We start from the raw sequence: 16,434 nt of genomic DNA, 5'->3' as shown, positions 1-16,434 counted from the left end.
CATGCTTTATCACTCCTGGTATTAGCAAGCTACCTCCAAAGTTCTAAAATCCTAAGAAATTTAGTTAAATTGATACACAGAAAGGGCCTTTAAAACATTATCTTTATTCGTAGTAGTATTAACTAACATGGATTGGGTATTTTCTACGGGGTAGGCACTTTAGTGGGTCTTCACATAAGTTTCTTACTTAATCTTAACAAACTGAAAGTGTGTTATTTCCATTTTAAAAAGGAGAAAACTGAGGCTTAGGTAAGTTACATTCTTTGCCCAAGGCACACACTGCTTGTAAGAGATAGAAACAGGGTTCAAAGTGAGGTCTCACCCTTTCAAAGTGCGTGTCCTTAAGCACGTTGCCCCCACGTCACACATAGTGTCACAGTGCTATAAGTATTGCCAACACTGTGGAAAAGACATCTCAAAGACAGGCTTACTAGATGAATATACAGTCAGGTCATCTTAAACCACCCAACACACAAATGACCCTAATTCAAACCATTTAAAAAGCTAATTTAACTCCTAAATCCCGCTTGTATCCAGAATCCATTCAAAGCTTAAAACAAGTCTGACCCCATTTCTGTTTTGAGAAAATAAAGAATGAAAAGTGATATCCCGCTGAGTCAAAAGGAACAAAGACCTTGAACAGCATTCAAAATAAAAGGCAACCTGAAAGAGAAATAATGCAAACTCCACTGAGTGTGTGAGCAGAAAGGAACCGAGTTAATGAGACAGTCTCTCCAGTACTGAAGAAAAGAGAAAGAAGTAGGTTGTTTGCATACTTAAAATTTGACCTTTTCATGATCAGATACTTTTCTGAACTGCGAAAGGGAAAAACCAGTAATTTGCCTGTTGTGACACTACTGAGTACCAGTTTAGGTAATGCCAAAGTTAAAGAAAAAGCAAGCGAGGGACAGGCATATGGATTCTACGTTTTTCTAATAGACAAATGCGATTATAAAGGTTATCTGATAAAAATAAATTCAACACAGCAAGAGTTTATCCTTCAATCTAAAAAAAATTGTTAGTCATGTCTGAAGTGAAGATAAATGGGGGACTTACACGCTAGTACTCCATAGCCCATTCAGTCACTTAATGCCATCACCTCTCGGGACAAGAAAGGACACTCCAGGGTCATGAACACTATTTTAATAAATTGAGTAAGGTTTTCTCACCAGGCGCCTGGGATGGACCCTAGTGAACTAGACCAGAGCCTGTTGTTTCTCTCATTTCCCTGTTACAACACAAAAACCAAACACTCCCTTTATCAGAAGCTGTGCCTAAACACTGGCTCTTTACATATACCTTTTCAGGAGCAAATCAGGACAGATCTGAGATGTGAGAAAACTCTCTTGGGCTTCTCCAGGACAGTAAGGCACTTCTATGCCTGACAGATCACACAAATTGCTTGGGTGGAACTCAGGGCTCCCGGAAAGCCCGGCACACAGAAGCACAGCTTCTGATTTATTCAGCCCTCACACTGTCCTCCCCACGCCAGCCTCAGAGCCCAGCAGTTTTCTTCCTTTGGATACTATTTCTGGTATGTTGACCAAGCATAAATCAGGCCGTATTCAAAACACAACTGTATTTTGGGCTCCTTTCACACTTTAACATGTAGTCAGTGGGGATAACCCTTCTTTGCTCCTGGAAAACCAGCAGGTCCCGTGCCCTTTCTGCTCACTCTTAGGTGATACGCAGTTCTGCATATACACTGGACGTTGCCTACAGACTCATTTCAAAAATTAAACTTTGAATTCAAAATATTAATCAAAACTCTTTTGATTAAACATCACAGTCTTCGCCCTTCCCCTGGTTTAGGCTAGCTTCAGGAGAAGCCTACAATGGGGGGAAAAAGCACCGCTGGATTCTCTTTCTCCCTCAGGCACATCTCTCCTTCCTGTCTCCTCGCTAGTTTCTTCTTCCTTCTGAGACCGGTAAACATGTGGGAGGGGGAAATATGCAGACAAGATGAGGCAGGGCCAAGTACAGAAAACGGTTGGGAAATATTTCACTTGAACTGGGACTATTTTAAGCTGGCTTCCCACACTCCGGGTCTGGCAGAAGTTCAGGGCTAACTCTCTTGCAGGGACACGGATGTAGGCTCTTCAGAGGGGCTTCTCACTGGAGACTTCTCTGAAGTTCCCTCGACTAAGGCAGGTGCTTCTCCAGGCTGGGCTGTCACTCCCAACTCCTTCCTCGACCCTGAAGTGTTGGGTTTTTCTCCCCATGCACTGCTGTTTCCCTGCAGGCAGCTCTCTTTGAACACAAGATGTCCCCGTCGGTAAAGCCCACATCTAGACCACAAGAAACAACTATGCACCCCATGTCCTTCCAGCAGAGCCTGGGGTGAGGCTGAGTCTATTGCAGCTGCAGGTTCATCGTCAGCACAGAGACCCCATCCAAATACTTTATATTCATGAAGATACCAGGATTCCAGAATCACAGAGCAGATTCTGGCTTCTTCTGTACCCACAGCCTATGGTATATATTACATCATACATTTTAACATTTTGTGACAATGCTTTGGGAAATCTTTTAACCAGTTCTACAATTCTTCATAGTAAATAGTCTTGGCTTCTCAGAAATTGTTGGAGCAACGTAGTGGATACTGAAACTACTCTGGCTTTCGGACTCATAATTTTTATTTACTTCATGACACAAGTCAGCATCACCAGAGTAATAAAGGAAACATCTTAATTTCAGCTCAGACAGTAATATTTACCAAAGTTAACATAGTTTAAACCCTGTTCTACTTTACAGTATCTTTCATAGACATCTTTCCCCAATAACTTAGATCCTAAATAATCAGAACCTTAAAACAGAGACTTTGAGAATTACTGTACCCCAGGAGTATCTTCTGGTGATTATGGAGCCCTTGAAATGCTAATGCAAATAGCAAAAGGCAATGAACACTTGAGAAAAGCTGAGTGGATCTAGGCACCCCAGTTTTCTTGATGATGGAGATGCTGTTCAGAGCTAGAGGGCTTCTCCCCAACATCAAAAGAGGCTGTGATCATGGAACAATGTGTGCATGGGGATGGAACAGAGGAGTGCTGGCACTCATAAAGTATATTTAATCTAGAAACAGAGTAACAAGTCAACTACACATAATGGAAGAGAGTCACTGTTGTCCTAGAGAAATGATTAGAGAGAAAACAGAAAGGAAAAAGGAAGAAACACTAGGTTTTTCATTTTTGCTACTTCAGCAATAAACCTTAGTTTTCACAGTTTCCCATTTGTAAACTCAAATGAACTTGAACTTGGAGAAATCTATCAAGAGATAACTGATACTGTCTTGATTACTGTAGCTTTGTAGTATAGTCTGAAGTCAGGGAGTTTGATTCCTCCAGCTCCGTTTTTCTTTCTCAAGATTGCCTTAGCTATTTGGGGTCATTTGTGTTTCCATACAAATTGTGAAATTTTTTGTTCTAGTTCTGTGAAAGATGCCATTGGTAATTTGATAGGGATTGCCCTGAATCTGTAGATTGCTCTGGGTAGTGCAGTCATTTTCACAATGTTGATTCTTCCAATCCAAGAACATGGTATATCTCTTGATCTGTTTGTATCATCTTTGATTTCTTTCATCAGTGTCTTATAGTTCTCTGCATACAGGTCTTTTGCTTCCTTAGGTAGGTTTATTCCTAGGTATTTTATTCTTTTTGTTGCAGTGGTAAATGCGAGTGTTTCCTTAATTTCTCTTTCTGATTTTTCATTGTTAGTGTATAGGAATGCAAGAGATTTCTGTGCATTAATTTTTTATCCTGCTACTTTACCAAATTCATTGATCAGCTCTAGTAGTTTTCTGGGGGCATCTTTAGGATTTTCTATGTATAGTATCATGTCATCTACAGTGTATGGTATTGGCACAAAAACAGAAATATAGATCAGTGGAACTGGGTAGAAAGCCCAGAGATAAACCCATGCACATATGGTTACCTTATCTTTGACAAAAGAGGCAAGAATATACAATGGAGAAAAGACAGCCTCTTCCATAAGTGGTGCTGGGAAAACTGGACAGCTACATGTAAAAGAACAAAATTAGAACACTTCCTAACACCATACACAAAAATAAATTCTAAATGGATCAAAGACCTAAATGTAAGGGCAGACACTATAAAACTCTTGGAGGAAAAAATAGGCAGAACATTCTATGACATAAATCACAGCAAGATCCTTTTTGACCCACCTCCTAGAGTAATGGAAATAAAATCAAAAATAAACAAATGGAACCTAATGAAACTTAAAATCTTTTGCACAGAAAGGAAACCATAAACAAGACGAAAAGACAACGCTCAGAATGGGAGAAAATATTTGCAAATGAAACAACAGACAAAGGATTAATCTCTAAAATATACAAGCAACTCATGCAGCTCAATAACAAAACAACAAACCACACAATCCAAAAATGGGTGGAAGACCTAAATAGACATTTCTCCAAAGTAGACATACAGATTGCCAACAAATACATGAAAAGGGCTTCCCTGGTAGCGCAGTGGTTGAGAGTCCGCCTGCCGATGCAGGGGACAGGGGTTCGTGTCCCGGTCTGGGAAGATCTCACATGCCACAGAGTGCCTAGGCCCACAAGCCATGGCCGCTGAGCCTGCGTGTCCGGAGCCTGTGCTCCGCAATGGGGGAGGCCACAACAGTGAGAGGCCCACGTACCGCCAAAAAAAAAAAAAAAAAGAAAACACCACACATGAAAAGATGCTCAACATCACTAATCATTAGAGAAATGCAAATCAAAACCACATTGAGGTATCACCTGACACTGGTCAGAATGGCCATCCTCAAAAAATATACAAACAATAAATGCTGGAGACGGTGTGGAGAAAAGGGAACTCTCTTGTACTGTTGGTGGGAATGTAAATTGATAGAGCCACTCTGGAGAACAGTATGGAGATTCCTTGAAAAACTGAAAACAGAACTACCATATGACTCAGCAATCTCACTACTGGGCATACACCCAGAGAAAACCATAATTCTAAAAGATACATGTACCACAATGTTCACTGAAGCACTATTTACAACAGCCAGGACATGGAAGCAACCTAAATGTCCATCTACAGATGAATGGATAAAGAAGATGTGGCACACATATACAATGGAATATTAGCCATAAAAAGTAACGAAATTGAGTTATTTGTAATGAGGTGGATGGACCCAGAGTCTGTCATACAGAGTGAAGTAAGTCAGGAAGAGAAAAACAAATACCAGATGCTAATGCACATATATGGAATCTGAAAAAACGGTACTGATGAAGCTATTGGCAGGGCAGGAATAAAGATGCAGATGTAGAGAATGGACTTGAAGACATGGGGGAAGGGGAAGCTGGGAAGAAGTGAGAGAGTAGCATTGACATATATTCACTACCACATGTAAAATGGATGGCTAGTGGGAAGCTGCTGCATAGCACAGGGAGATCAGTTCGATGCTTTGTGACAACCCAAAGAGGTGGGATAGGGAGGGTGGGAGGGAGGCTCAAGAGGGAGGGGATATGGGGATATATGTATACATATAGCTGATTCACTTTGTTATATACAGCAGAAACTAACACAACATTGTGAAGCAATTATACTCCAATAAAGATATAAAAGAGAGAGAGAGAGAGAGATAAGTGATAGATTCAATACAATCCCTGTCAAAATACCAATGATATTTTTCACAGAACTAAAACAAATAATTTTAAAATCTGTATGGAAACACAGAAGACCCTGAATAGCCAAAACAATCTTGAGAAAGAAGAACAGAGCTGGAAGAACCATAATTCCTGAGTTTAGACTATCCTACAAAGCTACAGTAATCAAAACAGTATGCTACTGGCACAAAAACAGACATATAGATCAATGAAACAGAATAGAGAGCCCAGAAGGAAACCCATGATTAATCTATAACAAAGGAGGCAAGAAAATACAATGGAGAAAAGACAGTCTCTTTAACAAGTGGTGCTGGGAAAACTGGACAGCTACATGTAAAAGAATTAAATTAGAACATTCTCTAACACCATGTACAAAAATGAACTCAAAATGGATTAAAGACCTAAATGTAAGATTGGGTACTATAAAACTCCTGGAAGAAAACATAGGCAGAACACTCTGACATAAATCATAGTATTGTTTTAGATCTGTCTCCTAAAGCAAAGGAAAGTAAAGGAAAAATAAAGAAATCGAACCTAATTAAATTTAATAGTTTTGCACAGCAAAGAAAACTATTGACAAAACAAAAAGACAACCTACTGAATGGGAGAAAATATTTGCAAATGATATGACCGATAAGGGGTTAATATCCAAAATATAAAAACAGCTCATACAACTACATCAAAAAACCAAACAACTCAATTTAAAAAATGGGCAGAAAACCTAAATACACATTTTTCAAAGAAGATACACAGACGGCCAATAGGCACATGAAAAGATGCTCAACATCATTAATCATCAGAGTAATGTAAATAAAACCGCAAGATATCACCTCACATCTGTCAGAATGGCTATCATCAAAAAGAACAGAGAGACGGCCCAGACGTGTGCTCGGGGAGCGGGGCGGGCCTGAGGCTGTGCGGTGGGTGGGTGGCCTCGGCCACCCGGTAATTGCTTCTCTTCCCGGCTTCTTGTCCGCAGAGGGAGCAGTATGTCCACGGAAATCCCTGAGGCAGCCTCCGCGGAGGAGTAGAAGGAAACGGAAGACAAAGTGACTAGTCCAGAGAAAGCTGAAGAAGCAAAATTAAAAGCAAGGTATCCTCATCTGGGACAAAAGCCTGGAGGTTCAAAATTTTTAAGGAAACGATTGCAGAAAGGGCAAAAATATTTTGATTCTGGGGATTACAACATGGCTAAAGCAAAAATGAAGAACAAGCAACTTCCTACTGCAGCTCCGGATAAGACAGAGGTCACTGGTGACCACATTCCCACTCCACAGGACCTTCCTCAACGGAAACCATCTCTTGTTGCTAGCAAGCTGGCTGGCTGATTAAAAGAGCTGAACTGCATGAATCTTCTAATTCCCATTATTTCTCCTTAATATGTTACTTCTCCACTTTTTATTTCCTTTCACTCACTAAGTCATTTGAGAGTTATGGCTTTGCAGGTAGTGGTAGTGTGTGTGTAAGGGAATGTACATGTGTAGAGCTTTGATTAGTTTAACAGTGCACTAATGAAAAGAACATGTTAGAGCAATGTAAAGTAATCTACTTGAAAATAATTGTATATATTACCTGACTCTGAGGGTAGGGCTTGTTCCAACAAGTAACAAGCAAGTTTTACAATTTTAATGTTTTGGCTTTCTTTAATTCATCTTAATTATAGCTTTGTATGTTACTCTTATTTAATGTAACCTCTATTGTATTGATTTCTCCTGTATTTTCCTTTGGGATTTTGTAAAACAGAAGTTTATGACCACAAGTTAGAAGAAAGGTCACATATTTCAAACACAAATAAATGGGGCTTCAGAAGATTTGTATCCTGTGCTTCAACTTGAATGGCCTTAAATCTGTTTCAGCTTTAACAATAGAATTTTACTTGGGCAATATCTGCCCATTCTGGTGTAACTTATGTGACTCTAGTGCTTAACAGCTGCTGTTGAAGCTAGTATTCTTATTCCGCTCTGTAGTGTTAGAATACCATTTGTTGTTGAAGATGTGAATGAAGTGTGCATGTGCATCAACTGTTGAATTCACTTTTGTGCCATTTTTGTAAATACAGTAGTTTTGCACAACCTCTCAAAAAAAAAAAAGAACAAGAAAAACAAATGTTGGTGAGGATGCAGAGAAAAGGGAACCCTCATACACTGTTGGTGGGAATATAAATTCATGCAGCCACTGTGGAAAGCAGTATGGAGACTTATCAAAAAATTAAAAAATGAACTACCATATGACCTAGCAATTCCACTCCTGGGTATATATCCCAAAACAAAAACAAAAACACTAATTTGAAAAAATATATGCATGTCAATGTTCATAGCAGCATTATTTAAAATTGCCAAGATATGAAAACAAACTAAGTGTCCATCAACAGATGAATGGATAAAGAAGATGTGCTATATATATACTACAGAGCTGTTAGGCATAAGGAAGGAATATTATGAAGAATCATATATCAATAAATTTGATGTAAATGATGTGGTCAAATTCCTTGAAATACACAAATAACAATGACTAACTCAAGAAACAGAAAACCTGAGTAACATGATATCAATTTAACAAAACTGAATTCATAATTTAAAACTTTACATTCCACTTCTGGAAATACAGAATTAGAAATACTCTTTCCTATTATTTCCACTAAGCACAACTAAAAACTCTGGATATCATACACAAAATGAAGATAAGATGACCCTGAAAGATGAAGAGATGAAAGCAGACAAGCTAAGGAACTCAGGCCATGAGAAATGACATGGTAATAAGAAGTTTCCTGGATTTTCTTTTTGCCTGTTATATACCAAACTTACTGCCAAAGAAGCCAGCAAGCCAAAAATACCAAAAGGTACAGAGCAAAAAGAATCCCAACAAAAGCCAGCTCACTCTAGGCAAAAACAATAAAGGGGAAACCTGGCTATAGAGAAAAAAAAAAAATGTTTAGACAATATCCACTTTACTCCAGCCAAACATCACAGAAAAAAAAAAAAAAAAAAAAACCACAAAAGACTTACCAGCAGAAGTTGAGTGAAGAACTAAACCATGCCAGGTTGGAAAGAGGTACCTCACCTCATCTATTACAGTGATGTCAGAGAAAGCCAAGAAGGGACCTGGATTTTGATATCCATGAAATGATAATGAGGCCCACTCTTATAGTGTTGGTGGATATCACACAGAGAGCATGGACCTCCCTACCCACCAGGTGCTAACAAACTACTCCTCCCATTCCCTGTGTGGTTAGTGTCAGAGGCCCAGAGATAGACATTCACTATCACCCAGTGGTAATGAGGCCATCTCCCCTGATGCATAAATGGAAGCCACATGCGGGGAAGTAACAAAGCCCTCCTACTCTTCCCAGGCAGAATGGCATTAGTGAAGGCATTGTGGGGAGGTGGTATTCTCAACTCAGTTGTCATCTGGGGAAATTGGACTTCCATCTTTCCCTGGAAATAATGGGTATTATTCCTCAACTCCTGCCCCTATCAGAATGCAGTCAGAGGAGAACAGCTAAAACACAAAATTTAATATGGTGGAGATTCTCATAAAATACCAAATATGTCCAAGTTTCAGTGTATAATCTCTCACCAACAAACAGGGAAATATCAACCTGAATGAAAACAAACAATCTAAAGGTGTCATTGAGATGATAGAGATGTTATCTGAGAAGGATTTTGAAGCATTGAAAATTATTCAATGTGCAATAACTAACATGAGAAAACAAGTGGAAAAAGTAGAAATCCTTAACAAAGAAAGAGAAAGTGTCAATAGATAAATAGAACATAGTGATAATCAAACAGAAATGCTAGAGTTGAAAATCATAATAGCTTAAATAAGAACTAATTGCACAGACTCAACAGCAAAATGGAGAGAACAGAGGAAAGAATCAGTGAACTTGCTAACAGAATGAAAGTAACTACCTAATCTGAAGCACCAAGAGAAAATGAGCTAGGAAAAAAAATGAACAGAGCTTCAGAGATCATAACAAAAGATCTAATACCCATGTCACTGGAGTCTTGGAAGAAGAGGAGAAAGAGAGTGAGGCTGAAAAAATTTTCAAAGAAACAATGGCTGAAATGTTTCCAATATGGGCAAAAGACATAAACTTACAGATTCAAGATTCTGAGTGAACCACAAACAGAACAGACCCAGAGAAATCCATCCCAAGACATATTATAGTCAAAGTTCTAAAAACTAAACATAAAGAAAAAAAAATCCTGAAAGGAGAAGGGAAATTAAACATTACCTAAAGGTGGAGAGAAAAAAAAAACCAAAAACAACCAATTCAAATAACAGCAGATTTATTACTAGAAACCATGAAAGCCAGAAGGAAATGGACATTTTTCAAGGGTAGAAAAAAGAAAATTATCAGTCCAGAATCCTATATCTAGTGAAGTACCCTTCAACAATTAAGGAGAAATCAAGATATTCTCAGATAAAAGTAAAGTAAGAGAATTTGTTGTTAGTAGATTTATCTTAAAAGAATGGCTAAAGGAAGTTCTTCAAACAGAACTGAAATGATAAAAAATAGAATACTGGAACATCAGGAAGGAAGAGAAAACAACAGCAAGAGTAAGAATATGGCTAAATACAATAGACTTACTTTTTTATACTGAGCCTTCTAAGTTATATTTGAAAGTTAAAACAAATATTTCAATACTCCCTGAAGTAATTCTCAATTTATATAGAGGAAATATTTAAGATAATTATAAGCAGGGGAGAATAAAGGGCCATAAAAGGAGATTAGTGATTGTCATGGGGTATGGATGTAGACAAGGAGAGGGCAGGTTGTGACTACAAAGGGGAAGCACAGGGGAGATTTTTGTAATGATAGATTATTTCTGTATCTTGATTACAGTAGTAGTTACACAAATATACACGTGACAAAATTACACAGTACTATGCTGCACACTTTATAAGCAATGTCAATTTCCTGGTATTGGCACTGTACTATAATTAAGTAAGAAGATGTGACCAATATGGGAAGCTGGATGATGGCTACACAGAACCTCTCTGTACTGTCTTTGCAATTTCTTGTAAATATATAATTAATTCAAAATAAAACTTTGAAACATTCTTCAACCTTTCCACTAAAAACATTCCAGGTCCAGGTGGCTTTATGTGAGCTCTACCAAATAGATAAAATAGAAAAATAATACCAGTTGTTTGCAAAGTTTTTCAAAAATAGAGAAGGGGGGCTTCCCTGGTGGCGCAGTGGTTGAGAATCCGCCTGCCGATGCAGGGGCCACGGGTTCGTGCCCCGGTCCGGGAAGATCCCACATGCCGCAGAGCGGCTGGGCCCGTGAGCCATGGCCGCTGAGCCTGCACGTCCGGAGCCTGCGCTCCGCAATGGGAGAGGCCACAACAGTGAGAGGCCCGCGTACCACAAAAAAAAAAAAAAAAAATAGAGAAGGGAACACTTCTCAATTATTTTTATGTTTTACTCTATGCCAATACTAAAAAGAAAACAAAATTACAAATCAATATACCTAATAAATATAGATACAAAAATTCTTTAAAATATATTAGCAAATTGAATTCAACAATATATAAAAACAATAATGTATCATTACCAAGTGGAGTTCATACTAGGAATGCAAGGTCGGCTTAACATTTGAAATTCAGTGTCATTTTATCATATTAACAGAAGAAAAAAGAAAACACATATGATCATATCAACAGATGCAGAAAAAGGTGTTTGAAAAATTTCAGCACTCATTCATTATTAAAAAAATTCTCAGGGAACTAGTAATAAAAGAGTAGTTCCTCAATCTGATAAAATGGCATCTATAAAAAATTTATAGCTAATATCATTTTAATTATGAAAGATTATATGTCCTACCCTAAGATAAAGAAAAAGATAAACATCTCTGCTTTCACTACAACCAGGCAAAATTGTACTGATAACACAATAAGGAAGAAAAAGAAAAAAATTGGAAAGGAAGAAACTATATTTATTTATAGAATCATAAATACATATGTGGAAAATTGTGAATTATCTACCAAAAACTACTCAAATTATTAAGTGAATTTAGCAAGGTCACAGGGGTATAAGGACAATATTTGGAATCAATTGTATTTCCATATTGTAACAAAAATAATTGGAAAGATGATTTTTAAAATGTTTTTTCAATGTCATCCACAAATATGATATACTTCATAAGTTTAACAAAATATGTGCAAGATCTGTGCACTGAAAACGGTGAAACATCACTCAGAGAAATTAAGGAAGACTTAAAGATATGGAGAGATGTAAAATGTTTCTGATTGGAAGACTCGACTTTTTAAAATGCCAATTCTTCCCAAATTAATCTGTAGATTCAATGCATTCCCAATCAAAATCCCCACAGATTGTTCTGTTCTGTTTTGTTTTGTTTTATGTGTGGAAATTGACAAGTTTTTATTTATACAAAAAGGTAAAGTTTCTAGAACAGCCAAAACAACTTTGAAAAGAAACAAAACTTACAGTGCCTTGATTTCAAGACTTACTATATAGCTACTGCAATCAAGAGTATGGCACAGGTATAAAGATAAACATATAGACCACTGGAATAGAACAGAGTCCAGACAGATCCACATCTATATGGTCAATTCAACTGTGACAAATGTGCCAAAGGAATTCAGTGGAGAAAGATTAGTCTTTTCAACAAATGATGCTGGAACAACTAAATAGTCATATGTAAAGAACATATATCTCAACACTTCCCTCACACCAACTCGAAAATTAATTCAAAATGGATTATAGACCTAAACATAAAAGTTAAAACTATATACTTTCTAGAATATAGAAAAAAATTTGCAATATTGAAGTAGGCAAAGATTTCTTAGAAAGAACACAGAAAACACACAAAATTCAAAATGATAAATAAGAATTTATAAAAATTAAAACCAGTTTTCAGTACAACATAGGAAAATAAAAAGGAAGCTACGCATTGGAGACAGTATTCTCTCTGATGAAGAAACTGTATCCAGAATATAAAACTACTCTTAACAACTCAATAGTAGAAACACAACAACCTAATTTTTTTTTAATGGAGAAAATTTTTTTAACATCTTCAGTGGAGTATAATTGCTTTACAATGGTGTGTTAGTTTCTGCTTTACAACAAAGTGAATCAGTTATACATATACATATGTCCCCATATCTCTTCCCTCTTGCATCTCCCTCCCTCCCACCCTCCCTATCCCACCCCTCTAGGTGGTCACAAACCACCTAGCTGATCTCCCTGTGCCATGCGGCTGCTTCCCACTAGCTATCCACCCTACGTTTGGTAGTGTATATATGTCCATGCCACTCTCTCACTTCGTCACAGCTTACCCTTCCCCCTCTCCATATCCTCAAGTTCATGCTCTAGTAGGTGTGTATTTTATTCCCGTCCTACCCATAGGCTCTTCATGAGATTTTTTTTTTCTTAGATGCCATATATATGTGTTAGCATACGGTATTTGTTTTTCTCCTTCTAACTTACTTTACTCTGTATGACAGACTCTGGTCCATCCACCTCACTACAAATAACTCAATTTCGTTTCTTTTTATGGCTGAGTAATATTCCATTGTATATATGTGCCACATCTTCTTTATCCATTCATCTGTTGATGGACACTTAGGTTGCTTCCATGTCCTGGCTATTGTAAATAGAGGTGCAATGAACATTGTGGAACATGACTCTTTTTGAATTATGGTTTTGAGAAAACCATAATATACTGGGTAAATATACTGGGTATATGCCCAGTAGTGGGATTGTTGGGTCATATGGTAGTTCTATTTGTAGTTTTTTAAGAAACCTCCATACTATTCTCCATAGTGGCTGTATCAATTTACATTCCCACCAACAGTGCAAGAGTGTTCCTTTTTCTCCACACCCTCTCCGGCATTTATTGTTTCTAGATTTTTTGATGATGGCCATTCTGACTGGTGTGAGATGATATCTCATTGCAGTTTTGATTTGCATTCCTCTAATGATTAATGATGTTGAGCATTCTTTCATGTGTTTGTTGGCAATCTGTATATCTTCTTTGGAGAAATGTCTACTTAGGTCTTCTGCCCATTTTTGGATTGGGTTGTTTGGTTTTTCGTTATTGAGCTGCATGTGTTGCTTGTAAATTTTGGAGATTAATCCTTTCTTAGTTGCTTCATTTGCAACTATTTTCTCCCATTCTGAGGTTTGTCTTTTGATCTTGTTTATGGTTTGCTTTGCTGTGCAAAGGCTTTTAAGTTTCATTAGGTTTCATTTGTTTATTTTTGATTTTATTTCCATTTCTCTAGGAGATGGGTCAAAAAGGACCTTGTTCTGATTTATGTCATGGAGTGTTCTGCCTATGTTTTCCTCTAAGGGTTTGATAGTGTCTGGCCTTACATTTAGGTCTTTAACCCATTTTGAGTTTATTTTTGTGTATGGTGTTAGAGAGTGTTCTAATTTCATACTTTTACATGTAGCTGTCCAGTTTTCCCAGCACCACTTATTGAAAAGGCTGTCTTTACTCCACTGTATATTCTTGCCTCCTTTATCAAAGATATGTTTGCCATATGTGTGTGAGTTTATCTCTGGCCTTTCTATCCTGTTCCATTGATCTATATATCTGTTTTTGTGCCAGTACCATACTGTCTTGATGACTGTAGCTTTGTAGTATAGTCTGAAGTCAGGGAGCCTGATTCCTCCAGCTCCATTTTTCGGGGTCTTTTGTGTTTCCATACAAATTGTAAAATTTTTTGTTCTAGTTCTGTAAAAAATGCCAGTGGTAGTTATTTTAATAGACTTTTCACCAAAATAGATACATGAATAACCAATAAGTATATGAAAAGATATCTGACATAAGTGATCATTAGAAAAATGAAAATTAAAACTACAATGAGACATTATTAAACATCCATGGAATGTCGAAAGTTAAAGATTCACAAGTGTTGCCAAGTGTGTGGAACACTGTGGTGGTGTAAATTAATACAACAATTTTGGAAAACAGTTTAGTAGTTTATTAAGTTAAACATATACTTAGCATACAACCCTGCAATTCCACTTGCAGATATTTGTCCCAGAGAAATGAAAACATATCCACACAAAGCTTGGTACTTGGATACTCATAGCAGCTTTATTCATAATAAATAACCCAATGCTAGAAACAACCCAAATGTTCAACAATAGATAAGCAAGTAAACACATCGAGGTATTTCCATATGATGGAATAATATTCAGTAATAACAAGGAATGATTAACTGGTGCATGCAACAACATGAATGAATGTCAAAACCATTGTGGTTAGCAAAAGAAGCTAACACAAAAGTCTACATCGCATATAAATTTATTTAGAAAAGAAGGTCATAAGGTCAAAGTATATATTCATACTTTCTAAATTGTATGACACATCCACTTTTAGGCAGTGAATACAATTGTTGAAAGAGCTTGGCAGAGGCAGTATGAGACATACGTAGATATGTCACACCTTCCTTTCATAGAAAATAATCACTTCTAAGGCATGCTAATACAGTATAAAGGTTAATATAACCTGGATAATTTAGTTGTAAGTTTGCTTGTGATTCATCAAGATAACAATACAGGTATCCAGAAGAACAGCTTCAGTAATTATAGCAGATTCCAAACAATACTAGAATCACTGGTCTGAGATATGTCTTATGTCCCTTTCTTTTCAACAAGAAAAATCAACAGAAGTATCAAATATCAAATAAGAGTTGGACAACTACTATGGACTCATAAATCTAATCACTGCAAATGACACAGAAACACTTTGAACATGACAAGTGCCTGCCTCTAAGCCTGTACAATTCAGTCTTTCCTGTCCATCCAATATGAATGCAACAGTTTGTATATAATGCAAGCTGGTACATTAGCTACCAAGTAGAACAAAGAAAAGAGATCAGTGTTCAAGATACTTTAAAACAAATGAATATGTTACCAATACTGAGAACCTCACCCCTGTCCCCAATATCAGTGTACCCCTGCAAACGCCAAGGTAATGTAGTTATATCAGATATTAATGTGCCTTTCTGAATCTTCAGCAATGTTTTAATTAGGATGCCCATCAGAATCATGACAAAAGATGAATCAAGGCCTCCATCACAGCCTGAGGAAGGAAGATGTTGTATAAATGAACAGACCAAGCTTCTCCCTGTATTTTTCAGTTTTTCCCCAGGTGCAACTTCCCACCACTAAAGCCATTCTTAACCAAAAATTGGCAGTAGAGACCATTATCAAGAGGGAAACAAGACTGAAATTTGATACTTGTATTTGGAGTCTAAGCCAGAGATCTTGGGTACCCTTGATAAGGCAAGTTACATACACACGAGGCTGATATTCAATAGTAGGTATTCATACAACCATCCCAGTTGTTAAATTGTTGAAATACTTCTTCCCTGAGCTGATAAATAGGTGCTGTCACCACTGCTCACCACCAAGTCCCCTCCGCCACACACATATGGAGCACCTTTCTCTTCTCTGGGAACCCCAAACACTAATGTTAGCATTCATTAGATTTGTCAGTACCTACAGTGTATCAATTGTTAAACACTCTGAATCTATTCCAACAGCGTGTGCCAATTCATATACATGGAAAAATACATTTTAGTACATCTCTTGGGAGGATAGACTTTTCAGTTCACAGTGTTGCCTAACAATAAAAGAAAACATTAGGTGGGTACCACTGTCTTCAACTGTTTGTAGATATTGTGCTTAAATAAACAAATGTGAACATATCTGGTAACACAGAAATGTCAGTAATGTGGAAGAAACAAAAATAACTTCCTTCCAAGTATGAAACAAGTTTTTAATTTAATTTTAATTTTTAATTTTAATTTTTAATTTAATT

The 16,434-nt window shown here is 37.2% G+C and overlaps 1 pseudogene; it reads left to right on the top strand.

Moving 5' to 3' along the window:
* The first annotated feature begins 6,618 nt into the window (after positions 1-6,618).
* LOC131763049 (cAMP-regulated phosphoprotein 19 pseudogene) lies at positions 6,619-7,119 on the top strand (annotated as a pseudogene).
* Positions 7,120-16,434: the final 9,315 nt, after the last annotated feature.

The sequence above is a fragment of the Kogia breviceps genome, chromosome 9, assembly GCF_026419965.1.
Source record: "Kogia breviceps isolate mKogBre1 chromosome 9, mKogBre1 haplotype 1, whole genome shotgun sequence".
Taxonomy (NCBI): Eukaryota; Metazoa; Chordata; class Mammalia; order Artiodactyla; family Physeteridae; genus Kogia; species Kogia breviceps.
This window is presented reverse-complemented; position numbering and strand designations above follow the sequence as displayed.